This window comes from Accipiter gentilis, chromosome 33, assembly GCF_929443795.1.
Source record: "Accipiter gentilis chromosome 33, bAccGen1.1, whole genome shotgun sequence".
In the NCBI taxonomy this organism is placed as follows: domain Eukaryota; kingdom Metazoa; phylum Chordata; class Aves; order Accipitriformes; family Accipitridae; genus Astur; species Astur gentilis.
The window spans coordinates 14688005-14702082 of NC_064912.1; the positions used below are offsets into that span (position 1 = coordinate 14688005).

Here is a 14078-nt window from a genome sequence, read left to right on the forward strand (position 1 = left end):
CAATTTTTCTATGTAAAAGCTCCATTAAAGGTTGTCATGGCCTGGGATGTGGACAGACTTGAAACAGACTGACCGTAGCCAGGGCAGGGGTGGTCGGGACAAAGTTACCTTCCCAATTACAGCCTCTGGTGGTATATGCTGAAGGAAAAGCAATAAGTAAATCTAGCCTCTGTTTGTTATCTTTAAGGTCTGTCTGTTAGCTAATGAGGCAGACAGCTGAACCTCTTATTAAATAACACTACCTAGCACTTTTGCTGGAGTTATAGGTGGTAACTTGGTTAAACCCAAGCTCTGTATTGACAAGGGGCTGAAAACAGCACCTCCGTCTGCCGGTGATTTGATTTTTGGTGTGGAGGCTATGCTGGGTGTTCTGGTAATGAGGGCAGGTCTGTGTCTCGGTGAGCTCTGCGGAGCAAACCCACGCCGGGAGGGAGCATCACCTCTGCCGGGCTCAGCCCTCCAGGGCTTGGGCTCCGCAAGGATGGGGCTGAGCACCTCCTGCGTTCGTTCACCTAACTGTGGGCAATGGCTGTGGCCGTGGTAAATGTCTGCTACGACCCCTCAGCGCAGCAATGCCCTGTTTGTGGGGTGCCCGGCAGCCCTCTGTGCCCCCAACTTTGCCTGCTGCCATGTGCTGCCCGTGCAGCATCGTATCGGCTAACTCGCCGCTCTGCCCTCTGCCTTGCCCCGCTCCTCGCATGCCACGGAGCTGCCGTGTGGTTTTGGTGGCTGGCAGGTAGGTAATATCTATTTGTAAGACAATACTTCGGCATTACTTAGTGAAAACACAGGCAGCATTGTACAGCTGGTAGCAACATTGATTGAAGTGATATTTAATCCAAGGAAAATACATGATACATAGTCTAGGATTCCTCGCTTATCCATCATATAATGCAGTTCATGGGGATTAAATATCCCTCCTGTAAAGTTGTTTGAGATCAGTGGTGCTACTTGTTTTGCAAATGATCCTGACAGGGATGCTGAGTGCTATTGATTACCAGCGGTTCTTTAAAAATTACCATTATACTGCAAATTATGAACCTTGGGGGCATCCAGTTATATGATAATGGAAAGGCATTGGTGTGTAATGACACATGCATCATAACAAATTTGCTCTTCCTATATAATGGAGATTGAAAGGGACATGATTTATGACCAATAGCATTAGCTGTCTGCCATGGTACGTCCAAGGTAACATGATGGAATTGCCCGGTTGTTCATCGTGGCAAGAAGTACTAATGATTAGGAAAGCAATTTGGAAAAAAACTGAAGAAAAAAAAAAGCCCTTATTCTGAGCAAAATCTCCTCTATCTTCCTGTTTAAAATAAGTAAACCACTCTTCTATTTCATAAATAGCTAAAATCCCTCCATCGCGCTCTCACGCTCTGCTCCAGGAGCATCCACAAAGCGCTGCACAGATGAAAACCAATGCTGCCAGTCCTAGAGGAACTCCTGGGTTTGCTGGGAAGCCTTCGCAGAGCTCCTGGCCATGGCTGTGATGAAAGAGCAAATGAGAGCCCTGAATCAGCTGGGAATTGCAATATGTTGGTGCCCTTGAAGCCAATGGAGGACACTCACGTTGAGTTGTGTGCTCTTATGCCTGATGGCGAACGCGTGATAACGCAACCGCTTGTCTTCCAGGCTCTCCTGGTGTTTCCCAGCTCTGTAGCTGAGGGCTGAACACTTGATGTGTTTGAGAAGAGCCAAAGGGCTGCCTTGGGCTATGGTGGGTTGAGCAGTGTCACAGGACCCTTCCCCACCTTGGGGACCAGGGCTGGGTGCTGTGACCTTGCCCTGGCCATGTGCTTTGGGCAGTTGAGAGGTGCTTTCTATTGCCTTTCCATCACGGGATGGCACGGAAGGCTGGTAGGGAGGATTCGACGCCAAGTCTGCGATGGGTAATGCGTTCAGGAAGGTGTGTGGTGTGAAGGCTAAATCAAATGCTTTTTACCGTGGCCGTTCTGTGCTCTTGGTGTCCTGCTGCAAATACCGAATGATGGCAATGCAAATAAGCCTTTTCCTCATTACGCTGCTGATGTACATTGGAGCCCACAGACAGCGAATGCCTGGGTCTATGCTTCTATATTATCGTGCTCAGCAGTAGCTGAGCATGGAGGAATGCATGTCCAGGAGCTAGTGCCAGCAGAAGCATGTGTAAATCAAAAAGAAGGGAAAAAACAGTTTCCCTTCTTCCTCTGGCACTTTCTTGACATCTTTTGTCATGGAGTCGTGCATTGCAATGAGAGTCACCAGGCTGCCAATGTGGAGGAATACTCTTACTCTCCCTGAAGTGCCCACGGGCAGGAGACCTCCTTCATAGATACTGATTTATTTTCACCCTGTGTTCATTTATTTTGCTGTGCTGCAGTAGGGACACTTGCACGATAGTTTCTTTAAAGAGACTCAGCACTTGATAACATGGCACTTCGGATGAGGGAAGAAGGAGGTGTGTGCTTGTTTAGGTATTATTCTGCAAGCTATATGACATCTAAAGATTTGGCTCCAGCCTCCCATGAATCCCACCAGCTTACCTGGAACTGGGATGGAGGAAGGTTGAAATAGCAAAATGGAACTTGGTGCTCACACGCATTAGTGGTTGGTGGAGGCTGGGTGTGTTCCTGACCATGAGCGGGGCTGTGCTGTTACCCACCTTATCCAGAGGAATTATTCCCCCTGCTTAAAGTAGAAATAGTGACCTCGATGAAGCTGCCAGGACAGCCTGGCTCCTTGGTGGAGGCTGGGGATGGCTGAACGCCTTCCTCCCAGAGCAATGAGGAGCAAGGGCTCCTTGAGATAGCACCGTGGAAGCAATCTGCAATATAAACACCAGCGCAGAGTAGAATTCTCCCTGTTGTGAGAACGTTATCAGTGGAAATGCTGCCCCTTGACTTGCAATAAAGTAATTATTTATTGTGCTGTTTCTCAGCCCAAGTCCTCTGCAGTTCACCATGTGCTCCGCCCCGTCTTGAGACCTGTTTGTAACTGTGCTGCGATTCAGGAGTAATCGACAACTACAGAGATGCTGTTTTGTCATTAGGGAAGGGCCATGCACAGAAGAGGCTTTGGTTTTTCAATAAAAATTAAATCCCAGGGTTTTGTCAGTGCTTCAGATATGAGATTCTCCACTTATAGTGACAGAGAGCTTTTCAGAGGAATTGCATTTTCAAGATTGTGGAGGAGGGTGAATCCAGGAGGGGAGATCACAAGGTGGGACTCGGCAATACTGGCACAAGGGACCTCTGGGAGTTTGCAGTCCAGCCTCCCCCTTGAAGCAGGACTTTTACCAGTGGTGTATCAGGTTGGTGTTGACTTTGTCTAGGCAAGTCTTAAAATGCCTCCCAGGAGGGATGTAGACGATGTGTTGGCTGCTTGGGTCCCTGCCTCCCTAGGGGAGCAGAAGGATTTGGGAGTACAGGTCATGGGTTTCCTCCTGTGACTACCTGGACCCAGTGCAAGATCCTCTGGCACTCCAGAAAGGCAGGGCAGGACCTGAGCTGGAGAAGTTATAGGGGATGGAGGAAAACGCTGTCTCTGGCTGTTTATTAATCTTCTTTGTCATGCCCAGTTGAAGCTGGGTCAGTGTACAGAACTGGACAGGAGATGCCCTTATCGGGAGCATGCCTGACCTCTGCAGAGATGTGCACAGATGCAGGCGAGCAAGGTTTTTCCCACCGTTAACTTGTAGGTGACCTAACCTGATGTCTCTGATCCAAACCCTCCCAGAAGAGAGAACTCTCTTGCAAGAACTCTTTGAATAGCAAACACTTCACAGCAACCCAGGGGAGGCTGGAGTGGGAGGAAAAGAGCCCTTGTCTCTTTCAGCTGCACTGGGTTGGGTGGACCTAAAAGTAGCAGGTATGAATGCTTTGGCACTGTCGTTCCCTTAATGCTTTGTGTCACATGTGGGACATTGTCACGTGTATGGATTCTGGGAGGTCTTTTGATCCAGCATTGCATCACGTTTTGTGACAAAAGTCAATGTAAAATGGTTGTGACTGGAGCTGTGTCCTTCAGCCCAGTAACCGGCTGCGTAAGTCAGTCATCAAGTCAGTTTGCGCAGCAGCAAAGCAATGCATAATTCAGGAGGGATCTCAGAGTGACAGAGGGGACACAGGGGCTGCACAGCTGTCGCTGTGTTGTGCGAAGCAGGTTGGCCGGGGTGAAGATGGAGAGTCCTCTCTGTCCCTGTGAACGCCCTCAGCAGAACCTGACTATCCTTAGAGGGACCAGCATCACTGGGGTTGTGCCGCATGAAAGCGAGCCGCAAATTGGAGCAGGATTTGCTTCTCTTTTGGTAGGGTTTATTTGGAAAATGTGGATATGTGAGCCTTTCTAAGGTACTTGCCATGGCCTGTCCTCACCCTGGACCGTTGCTAGTCCTTACGCAAGCACTTGCGTGTGTGTCAAGCAACACCTTCCTACCCCAATAGCATCCCCCTTGCTGGGGAGAGTGAGATGGGCAAAGAGGGCTTTATGGGCAATGTGGCTGTGGTTTAGAGATGCTTGTAAGAGGTTTGATCCCAGCTTAGGAAAACTTTCTCCCTCTTTTGTGTGCTAGCGTTGACTTTCAGTTTGTTGTTTTCCCTGCTGTCGTAATGAAAGTCCAAGTGCTGCACAACTGCAGAGATCCTGACATTGGAAAGCAGCAGCCAGCATGCACTGTTTCTCTGGAAAAAGGGATCCATCCAAACGGTTCCTTTATGTCATGCTCTAATTTTGCCACTGTTGGTTTATTTTTGTTTTTGGCTTCTTTTTTTCGCTGTATTCTTAAAACTTCCCTTTCAGGGCTTAACAGCTTAACCATTTCAAAATCATGCCAAGCGGAAACGTAGCATACGATTTTCTCACTAAACATTGTGCTGATTGCTCAAATGTATTCTGGATTTATAGAAAAGCTGCAAAAAAACTGGGCTGAAAGAGGGTGAGAATTAGCACTTGGATGAGGAGCCAGGTCTTTGCATGCTTAGGAAAGATCTGGGTAAGCAAACGAAGTGCTCCTTGTCACCTTCTTGCTCTGCAGCATCTCGTGTTGGTGTGGCTCACAGCAGTATTGGTGGGCAGGCAGGTGGGTAGATGTGTGCTGAAGCATAGCTCTCAGTCCTGAGGCTGGTACAGTCTTTAAACGTGAGTCTCGGTCCTGGTTCTTAGTCCCTGGTATCTGAATTATGCTCCAGGCTCTGCTGCCAGATTCCTCTCTGGGTTTCAGCAGCTTGCAGTGTCTCTTGGGCCTCCCTCCCTTTTCCACAGGAAAGGGATTATAGTACCAAAAATAGCCTATTTTCTAAGGAGGGGCTTTTTGTGACTCTCCTCTGTAAAATATCTCTTTCTCCCTGTTCCTCCAAGTGAAATACAAAGGAGATGTGATTCACCACCAATGTTGATGTGCCAGAGCCGGCAGGAAAACGTTACTGCTGGCACGCAAAGGATGCTTTGTACTTGCACACGTGCCCTTCTCACACGCTGATTCTCTGCTGGGGTTGGTGGCTGCCCGCTCTGCTCGTCCTGCTGAGGTGTTGGAGGATTCAGGGCAGAAATGGCCCAGCTCCTGGTCCCCTCTGGTGCTGATGAAGCACCTCTGATGGGGGCGGGTGCTGCTTTTTGGGAGGCAATATGAGGGACAGTCCTGTCCCATGAGAACTCATTTGTGAAGGGTCTGTTGTGACTTTTGTTTGGCTCGTGCTCCTGTGAGACTGTAAAGAGCTGCATTTTCCCAAGGAGGAAGAGGGCAAGAAACACTTCTGGAAGTGCAGACTTGCCCTTGGTGCCAAAATGGGTTATCACCTTCTAATGACTGCTGTGACATGGGTCACTGTGCAAACCTGGGCTCTTGGGGTGATGATATGGGTGCAGACTGGGACACAAGAAGGCAACTTAGCGTTGCAGAGCTGGGAGGCTGGTGCAAGTCCTTCTTTCTAAAGACAAGGATAACAGAGTTATTTTTCTGCCATTTCTAGCTTTTTATGGTTGCTCACATTAGAAGACCTTTGAGGTTCCTCATGAGTTGGAGAAAACGCCTGTGGCCCTGAGCTGCAGAGCTGGGCTCTGGATCGTGGCAGCCTCTGTTAAAGGTGCTCCGAGCTGGAATATGCTCTTTCGTTATAGCTCTCAGGCTTGCAAGGTGAAGTGAGGGACAGCTGATTATTAGTAGTAGCTTTAAAATTAATAATGCTCTTTATAACATTTAATCTTTCATTAATAATAAATATAATACGGGCTGTGTTGTATCTAGACCAAGAAATGCTCAGGTTCCCGCAGTGCTACGGCTTGGGCAACTGAGAGCTCCGTGTCAAAGTGAACAAGGGGTTCCCCACATCAGGCCCGTTTGGCAGAGGGTGTGAGGAAGGGCTCGGTTTGATTTCCACAAACCTCACCTGTATAAATCCTGGTGCAGGGGACAGGCAGGATCCTGTGCCCTGCCAGCACCGTACGCCTTTGAAGCAGCTCCAAGTCCCTGCTTGCACCACAGACCAAGAGCCGAATGTGACCCCGTGATTTATTTATAATATTCCTAGGGGGAAGGGGAGGGCATGTGAAGGTCTCTGGGCGGCAGGCAGAGGTGACGAGCGTGGCGTAGACAGAAACCACGGAGCGATGGTGCAAACTGTGGACGTGCAGCAAGGAGGTTGGGCAGGCGCATTCACTGCTTGAAAAACCTCTGACTGGTGGTGGTGCAGGAGAAGGGAGGAGAAGCATTCCTCAGTTTGTCTCCTCGCCTGTCCCAAGTAAATCCCTGCCGGCTGATGTGGTTGGCATGAGCGGAACAGCTTGGCTCGATGCTTCGGCGGGTGGTCTCTAGCCGGTGTGATGGTCTGCTCGGAGCTGGGAGGTGGGGAGCATTAAGGAAGCTGGGGGGCAAAATATCTTGCCATGATTTTCAAGGAACAGTAATGAAGAGCGCTTTCTGGTATTGTTCATATTGTAGGAAATTTTCCTCTTCCCTTTTCAATTAATAACCGTTGGGGGAGGAGGCTTTCCTAGCTTGTAGGGGAACAAAACTGAAGAAACCAGTTGCAGTCAGGTTGTTGGAGAGCATTCAGCTCCACTTGAGTTGTTTTTCCACTATTTGGGTAAATAAGTTAAGACAATAAGAAGGACTGCTGAGATAGTTGGCAGTGAAATGAATCCCCTGGGAGATCGGGGCAATGTTGTTTATTGGTGGGGAGCTGCCTGTGCATGAGGGGTCAGTCCTGCAGTTATGTAGAGAGAAGGGAAACAAACAGTCTCTGTTTTAGCACCGGATTCATTGCAAGGAGGTATGCCAAGGATCATTAGTGCCACAGCCATCATTATCTTTTGCTCAGATTAGTTTTTTCCATTTTTCTTTTTTTTTTAAGGCAAAAATAATGGCTGGTTCCCGTTAGATCAGATATGGACAAAATAATAGCGGTATCACAAAGATTGAGGTCTGCAAGATTAAATTTGAAAGGGAGGAGAAATGATAGCTTTGGCCCTGCTTGCTGTTACACCAGCCATACGGATAAATGACTCTGTATGCAGATAAGCAGCGCAAAAATAAAAGGGATGCTCAGGAAGAGATGGCAAGAAAAATAGGAACTAATCAGTAGATTCAACCATTGTAATAATGCAGTAAACACGGAAAATTACATTATATTAGTTCCTCTGCTTCTCCTTGTATATATTAGCCACAAAATCATTGATAGGCAATTTGCTGTAAAGATGCAGCGTTGCAGATATCGGACCTCCCCCCTCCCAGGGGAAGGCATTGGCGGTGCTAAAGGAGAAAGTTGTCTTTCGAACTGCATAAGGAAGAAGTGGCTCAAGTCAGGCTGGAGAAATGCTAGCAGCTCTCAGAGTTAAAAAAATCTGCTCTTGGGAAAAGGACAGTCAGCCTGTTTGTCCCCAGTGCTCAGGCAGCAGTAGCGGTACGTGCTGAGGCATGGCTTCATTGCAGTCCTGGGACGTTCCCCTGGTGCGGGAGAAATTGGTCTGCTGCAGATTTTTTTTAATATCTCTCTATATTTTTTTTACTAGTGAACTCGATTTCCATTTTGTTCAATTTGTCACAAAGAATGACAGGTAGCCACTGCAGCCTTTTCCCTCGAGTTCAAGTAAAACCAGCATGCAACGTTATTTGCAAATTAGTTTCATCCCTCTGGCTCCCAGTTAAAGTAGGAACTGCTTGGTTTGGGGTCCCTCCCAAAATATCCATTTAAGCCATTAAGATTCTGACTCTCTCATGCATAGTAGATGAAAGAAGATCTGCGATTTATTTTTAAAGCTTTGAACCCCAAACATGGTCAATCATAAAAAAAAAAAAGAAAAGATTAAAAAAAGAGAAAGTCATGATAATGCAAAGCTGGAAGAAAAGCAGCCCTACACTTCACAGTAAAATCCGTTTTCTTTGCGCTTTTTTATTAACAGCTCCAACTATGATCAGTGCATAAATCTACCTGCAACACAGGATGTTGGAAAATTACCGAGAGACAGCAATGGCCTCCCCGCTGCTTGGTGAGAAAGGAAGGATGCACCTTCAGGTATGGGCTGGTATATTGCTTTATCCTCTGTTCACGTTGCACTAAACCTGCTTGTTGCATTGACTAGAGGGGTGGGAAATGAGATGTCTGCAAGAGGGAAACTTCGTAAGCGATTCTCTAAACTTGCCTCAAGCCACAGATAAGTTGTCTGCCTGGGACCCGCTCTGCACCCAAGCAGCTCTGCGGCTCTATCTGCTCTGCCCGACTGGGCAGAGGTGGTTAACGAGGCTGTTTTCTCCTGCCTTTGCTGTTGGTTTTAATCTGCCCCTGTGGAAGTGAATTGTCCAACTCCTCTGGATGATAACGGGGTTCGAGCAGTGCCGGGTGCTCCTGCAGCCAGGAGTGAGGCAGCTCTGCTCTGCTCTCCTCCCTGCAGCAGCATTGGAAAGCAGAGCACATGCTCTGCAATTACCCGCTCTCCGGGTCAAGTCGAACATCGCATATGAAATCGCCGCTTCCCCAGTGCCATAGCGGCTTCTTAGGGATTGCACGAAGAGCTGAGCAGGATGAAGCGGCGTTGGCTGCTGCTGCTGAGCCGCCTTTTTAGTGTAGGAGCAGAGCTAGACACTCCTCCTGGGCTTTCTTGATCCGGCCTCAATCCATGCACTTCAAACAGGAGCCTTGTTTTAGGGCTGTGCCGAGCACTCGAGTCTCCCAACAAGCTGCTTTCGTGCCTGTAAGGGTCAGTAACAAGCCAAAAAGCCAGTTTTACTTTGCTTTGAAGAGGATGGGGATTACCCTCCCTTAGCAGGGGAGGATGGAGGGGAGCAGTGGTTCCCGGGACAGGGAAAGGGAAGGCTGGGGACCTTCTGAACATGGATTTTCTGACAGTTGTCTGACACTTTGGGCTCAACCCTGACAAGCCGCTGTCCCTGAAACACAGGCCCAGCATAGCAACTGGATTACAGCCATCACATCCATCTCCCTAGGGAGAAAAAAAGAGGTTTCTAGCCACAAAGGCCAGTTTAAAACAAGCCAGCCTTCTCCTGCCTGTAAGGTGATGTGCTTTCCTAAATATGTGGTCCTGGAGCAAGCAAGGACCTCAGAACTACTGAATTCTTGGCAACTGGTCAGCACTGCCAAGTTGCAGGTTGGGGTCTCTCATTTACCTGGGTGGGTTGGTTGCTTGTTTTGTCTCCTGAGCAAGTGGTTTGAGGCAATAACCTATCTGCCGTCTCAGTGTTCACAAATGCATGTCCAGTAGGACTAACTGCTGTCGGTAAAGCCCTTTTCATGGTGTCCTTCACTCCAGCTTGCATTTCCCCATCGCCGCACTTGTGTTTGCTCCCTGCAGGGACCATTTGGGACTTGCAGTGGACAGATTGCTCTTGCTGGGTCTGTCTTTCACCCGGGACCTCTTAGGAGATGGCCTTGTGTGAGCATTGGGGTCCCCAGCGTGTAACGTGGGCTCCAGAGGAAAACCTGTGGTGGGACCTGGTGTCCCGACATCTGTGTTGGAGAGTGGCCATGCTGGTGGGTAAATGGGGTGGAGTGAGATGTGCTGGGGCTCAGAAAAGAGCTGCAGATTTCATTGCTTGAGTAGGTTTTTGTTTCACGAATGTGTTGGCCAGCACCAAGGTTTTCTTGTGTGTGTGTGCAATGCTCGGTATCTTAGAGAAGCAGCTTAGATTGTGTTGTGACCGCTGAGGGGTCTTGGAGTGGTGTTGGGTCCTGTCTGGGTCTGGATTAGTTATACAGGTACTTTTATACGTATTTTCCTAAGAGAATGATGACAGCAAAAGGGGGGATAGGTGTTAGAAGGGGGGTAGGTAACAGAGCTGCTCTCCTGGCACAGGGTCACTATTGATGCTGAGCTTTCAGCTGGTTTTCCAGCTTTCTGCCACTTCTGCCTTGGCTGCGGTGCTTCATCAGCACGTGTTTCGCCATGGCAAGCTCTCCCCAGAGCTCCTCTGCAGCCGGGGCTGGTTTATAATTTTCCCTTTAGCCTCCCCTGCACTGATATGCACCATGCACAAGCGCCAAAGCCTGACACCACATGCCAAGAGATGCTGCGAAGGTGGGGGTTGCTCCCTGTAACCTGCCATTCCCACCCTGCGTTTCTTGGGAGAGCTCCAGCATCCTGCCAGACCACGGGGACCTGCTTTTTCAGCCCTTACCATCCTATACGTGAGCCCTTGGGCTGCGGCACATCCATCCATGCCTCCCTCGCCCTGGGGAACCCCACGTTAGCACAGGGAAACATCGGATGATGCTGCACATTCCATAGTTTGCTCCTCTAGAGCAAGATGAGGGCTGAGCCTTTTAATATTCCTTTTCCTAATTATCCTCTTAATTACTCAATGAAATGCCCAATAGAACAAATCACTATAATTTCTATTTTATTCTCTGTCTTTCGCGGTTTACTTAGGAGCGCAGGATCCATTAAGGAGGCACTTTCTCATGAGGGAATACTTTCCAATAGATCATACTTACAAAACTGTTTTGTGTTCCTATCCTGTGTTTCATCCTCATTTTCCATGCCAGTTTGCTAATTAAAAGAGATACTGGTGGCTGGGAAGCACTGCCTCCCTTGCTGCCTGTCTGCCATGGTGAAGTCACAGTGCTGAGTTTGTGACATCCCCATGGCAATGAGTTTGTGACATTCCCATGGCAACGGTGCATGATGTCACTAGTGGGGATTACAACTTTGCGAAGCATCCAGGCGCAGGCAGAGGGGCTGGAACTCTTGGGCTCTTGCATGTCTTTAAATAGAGAGGAATTAAAACGCAGGGAAGTCTTTAAGAATGCTTTAGAATTCCCTTTTTTTTTTCTGAAGGAGGGAAGGGTGGTGACGGCGTGGCTGCCACCAGCAGTCCCATCCCCTGGCCCGCAGCAAGCCCAGCTCCCTCGTGCAAATTTGGGGTTTGCTTGGGGGGAGCTAAGCCCTGCAGTGGCCCTGGCGTGGGGTCCCGTGGCCAAGGGCTGGTGCGTTGGGCATCTCCCTGATGTCCCTGTGGGCTTCAGGTGTCCCCCACCCCATGCAACACCCTCTGGCTCTGTGCTTCTCAGAGAACCTAAAGCAAACCTGGGGGCCATAGCAGCCCCCCCAACCTGCTTTGTCCCCAGTACAAACTGCTGTCTCCATTGGCTTTCTTCAGTGTTTTTTGTCTAATACTTGTAGTATTAGCATAACAAGATGCTGTTCATGCACAGACAGTGAGGGAGGAAAATTCATGTGCGTACCTTTGTAGCAACAGGAAAATCGTGTAATAACAACGCTTTATTTTTGCACCTGGGGAGGAAATCAGCTCACACGGCCGGTACCACAAACTGTGCTAGGTGTTTAAACTGATGGCCCCAAAACTTACATGGGGAAGCCACCTGACTGATATTTATGTACCTTATTTAGCTGGCAGAAGCAAATCAAGCAGGCGGAAGAATCAATCTCTTTATTTTAGCTTTTCTAAGGTAGGAATAAAAATGATATTTCAAAGGCCAACATGTCTCAGCTGAGTGGTGGTGGGGAAAAGCAGGCGCCGCAGAACATACTGTCCTGTCTCCCGGTTTCTCAGATCATAACTTCTAAGCTGGATTCAATAGAAATAAATGTTCAGTAGTTCCAGTGGTGGCCTTTGGAAACGGAGCTAATGGAACAAGACAAAAAAATCGTTACAACATTTTGACAAGCGCTTAAATATTTAATGCTATGCATGGCGCAGCCCAATTGCGGGGAGTTGGTAGTGCACCTGCAGGAAGCCGTGCCCTTCGTTAGCAAGAGATGGAGTCCTCCTGCGGACTGGGGGAAATTAAGCAAATGCTATTTGAGCTGTGTATTAGTAAACAAGCCGAGGGCGGCTACGGCTTCGGCAGCCCTGCGCCCGTGCGGCAGGCGAAAGGCTTGGTGGCGTTTTTTGCACCAGGGACCCACGGAGGAAGAGGAGGGTGGCCGGTTCTTGGAGAGAGCTGGCGGAGGAGAACGCATAACGTTACCCCAAGCGGAGACACGGGAGATGAAGAGGCTGCAGTGATTAAATAGGATCTGCTGAAATCCTTCCAAAGCAGGCTTAAGAATTAAGAACCATCAATGTCACATTGAGGGTCACTCACTGCAGGACACCTCCGGCTGGTGCCCGGCCTCCCCCCGTGCCTCTGTTTAGCCCCATCCAAGCATGAGGAGATGCATCCTTCATTTCGGAGCCCACCCGGCCACTCCCCTCTGTCGCAGAACAGCAAATCTCAGCAAGGAGAGCCTCTAAAAAGCAAACTTGTCCTGAGGGGAAGGATTGGATTGTGCATGCTGAGATTTGCTTTGAATTCGGGTGTCATTAGGAAGTTAACACCAGGGGAAGGTGGTGGGGAAAGAAGGCAGCGAACACGCTGGCTGGGTTCATGTTGCCTTCATGCAGAGCGCTGATGGCTGGTCCCCTGTCAGCAGCGGCGATGGAGACTAACCTGGAGAAGTGTCAGGCGGTGGTCCCTGTGTGTCGGGGATGGCGTGGTTTGCTTGCTTAGATCCTCCTTCCCACACCCGCAGGACTTGCAGTGAATCTGCCGTGCGGTGCTTCCCGGCTGGGGGTGCTGGCCGTGCCCTGCCACCTTCTGGGGCTGGATCCGCTATTCCAGCTCACCGTGGGGTCTCATTTGGAGAGTCGTGACCTTAAGCAATGCTCCAGCAGCAGAGCTGTGCTGTGGCAGCCTGCGCACACCTGCAACACCCCGGTCTCAAATAATAACCCCCATTCCAACACCAGCATGGGAGTATTGGTGGGACCAGCCAGAGCCAGGATGGAGCCCACTGTGAAACCTGCCGGCGTTCCCCGCCTGGGAGTGCGCTTCCACGACAGCTCAGCCGCTTTGGTCACGCCAACCTGTGGTGGAGTGAGACCCTGATTCATCTGCCACCACAGGGCAGAAAGCCACTGATGCCACATACATGTGCATCCCCATTAGTGATGCAAAGCAGGGCTGCCTCTCCCAGCCTTGCACGGGCAGCGAATGGAGCCCTGGAGGGACTGTCCTGAGTGACACCCCACCCCCCCCCCCCCCTTATTTTCCACAGCCAGGAATGACTGGTCACAGCGGGGAGATTTTCACACATCATTAGAGCCAAGTGTCCAACTCTACACAGCCATCAACCCCAATCAGAGCGATTTAAAAGGCAGTGCTTCCTTTAATCATCTGGGGATGCTCAGATTTGTTAGTGTGAACCGAGTGCTCCCATACGCACGGGAGAAGCAGGGGGATGGAGTGATGGGAAATGATGCTGAGATGAGACCCAGGGTCTTAAAAAGCAACAGCTCCTCACCTGTGCTTAAGCCCTGGGGCAGACCTGGAGGATGAGGTCCTTCACTAACTGTCTCTTCTCATTTTCCTCCATGGATGATTGGAGGTGACCACAGGTCTGTGTCTGCATGAGCAGGGCCTGCGGAAGGGCTGCTGTCTGCAGCTGAGGCTTCGAGCAAGGGGTGATGTATAAAAACGTTCATAAGGAGGAAAAAGCCTTGGCACCAGCATTCCTGGCTCATGAGGTGGAAGCATCCCTCTGTGCAAGGACCTGAGCATTGGAGGCATCCGAGATAATTACAGGCGCCGCATCAACCTGCGGCTCCACAGATCCCACCCCAGCAGAGCAAATGGTGTACG

General features: G+C 49.7%; 1 protein-coding gene across 1 annotated transcript in view; it reads left to right on the plus strand.

Moving 5' to 3' along the window:
* Positions 1-14078, plus strand: part of ELFN1 (extracellular leucine rich repeat and fibronectin type III domain containing 1) — a 105898-nt gene that overhangs the window by 11736 nt on the left and 80084 nt on the right. Inside the window, exon 2 of the mRNA XM_049791590.1 lies at positions 8383-8495. The gene's annotated coding sequence lies outside the window, so the exon portion shown is untranslated. The remainder of the gene's footprint in view (positions 1-8382; positions 8496-14078) is intronic.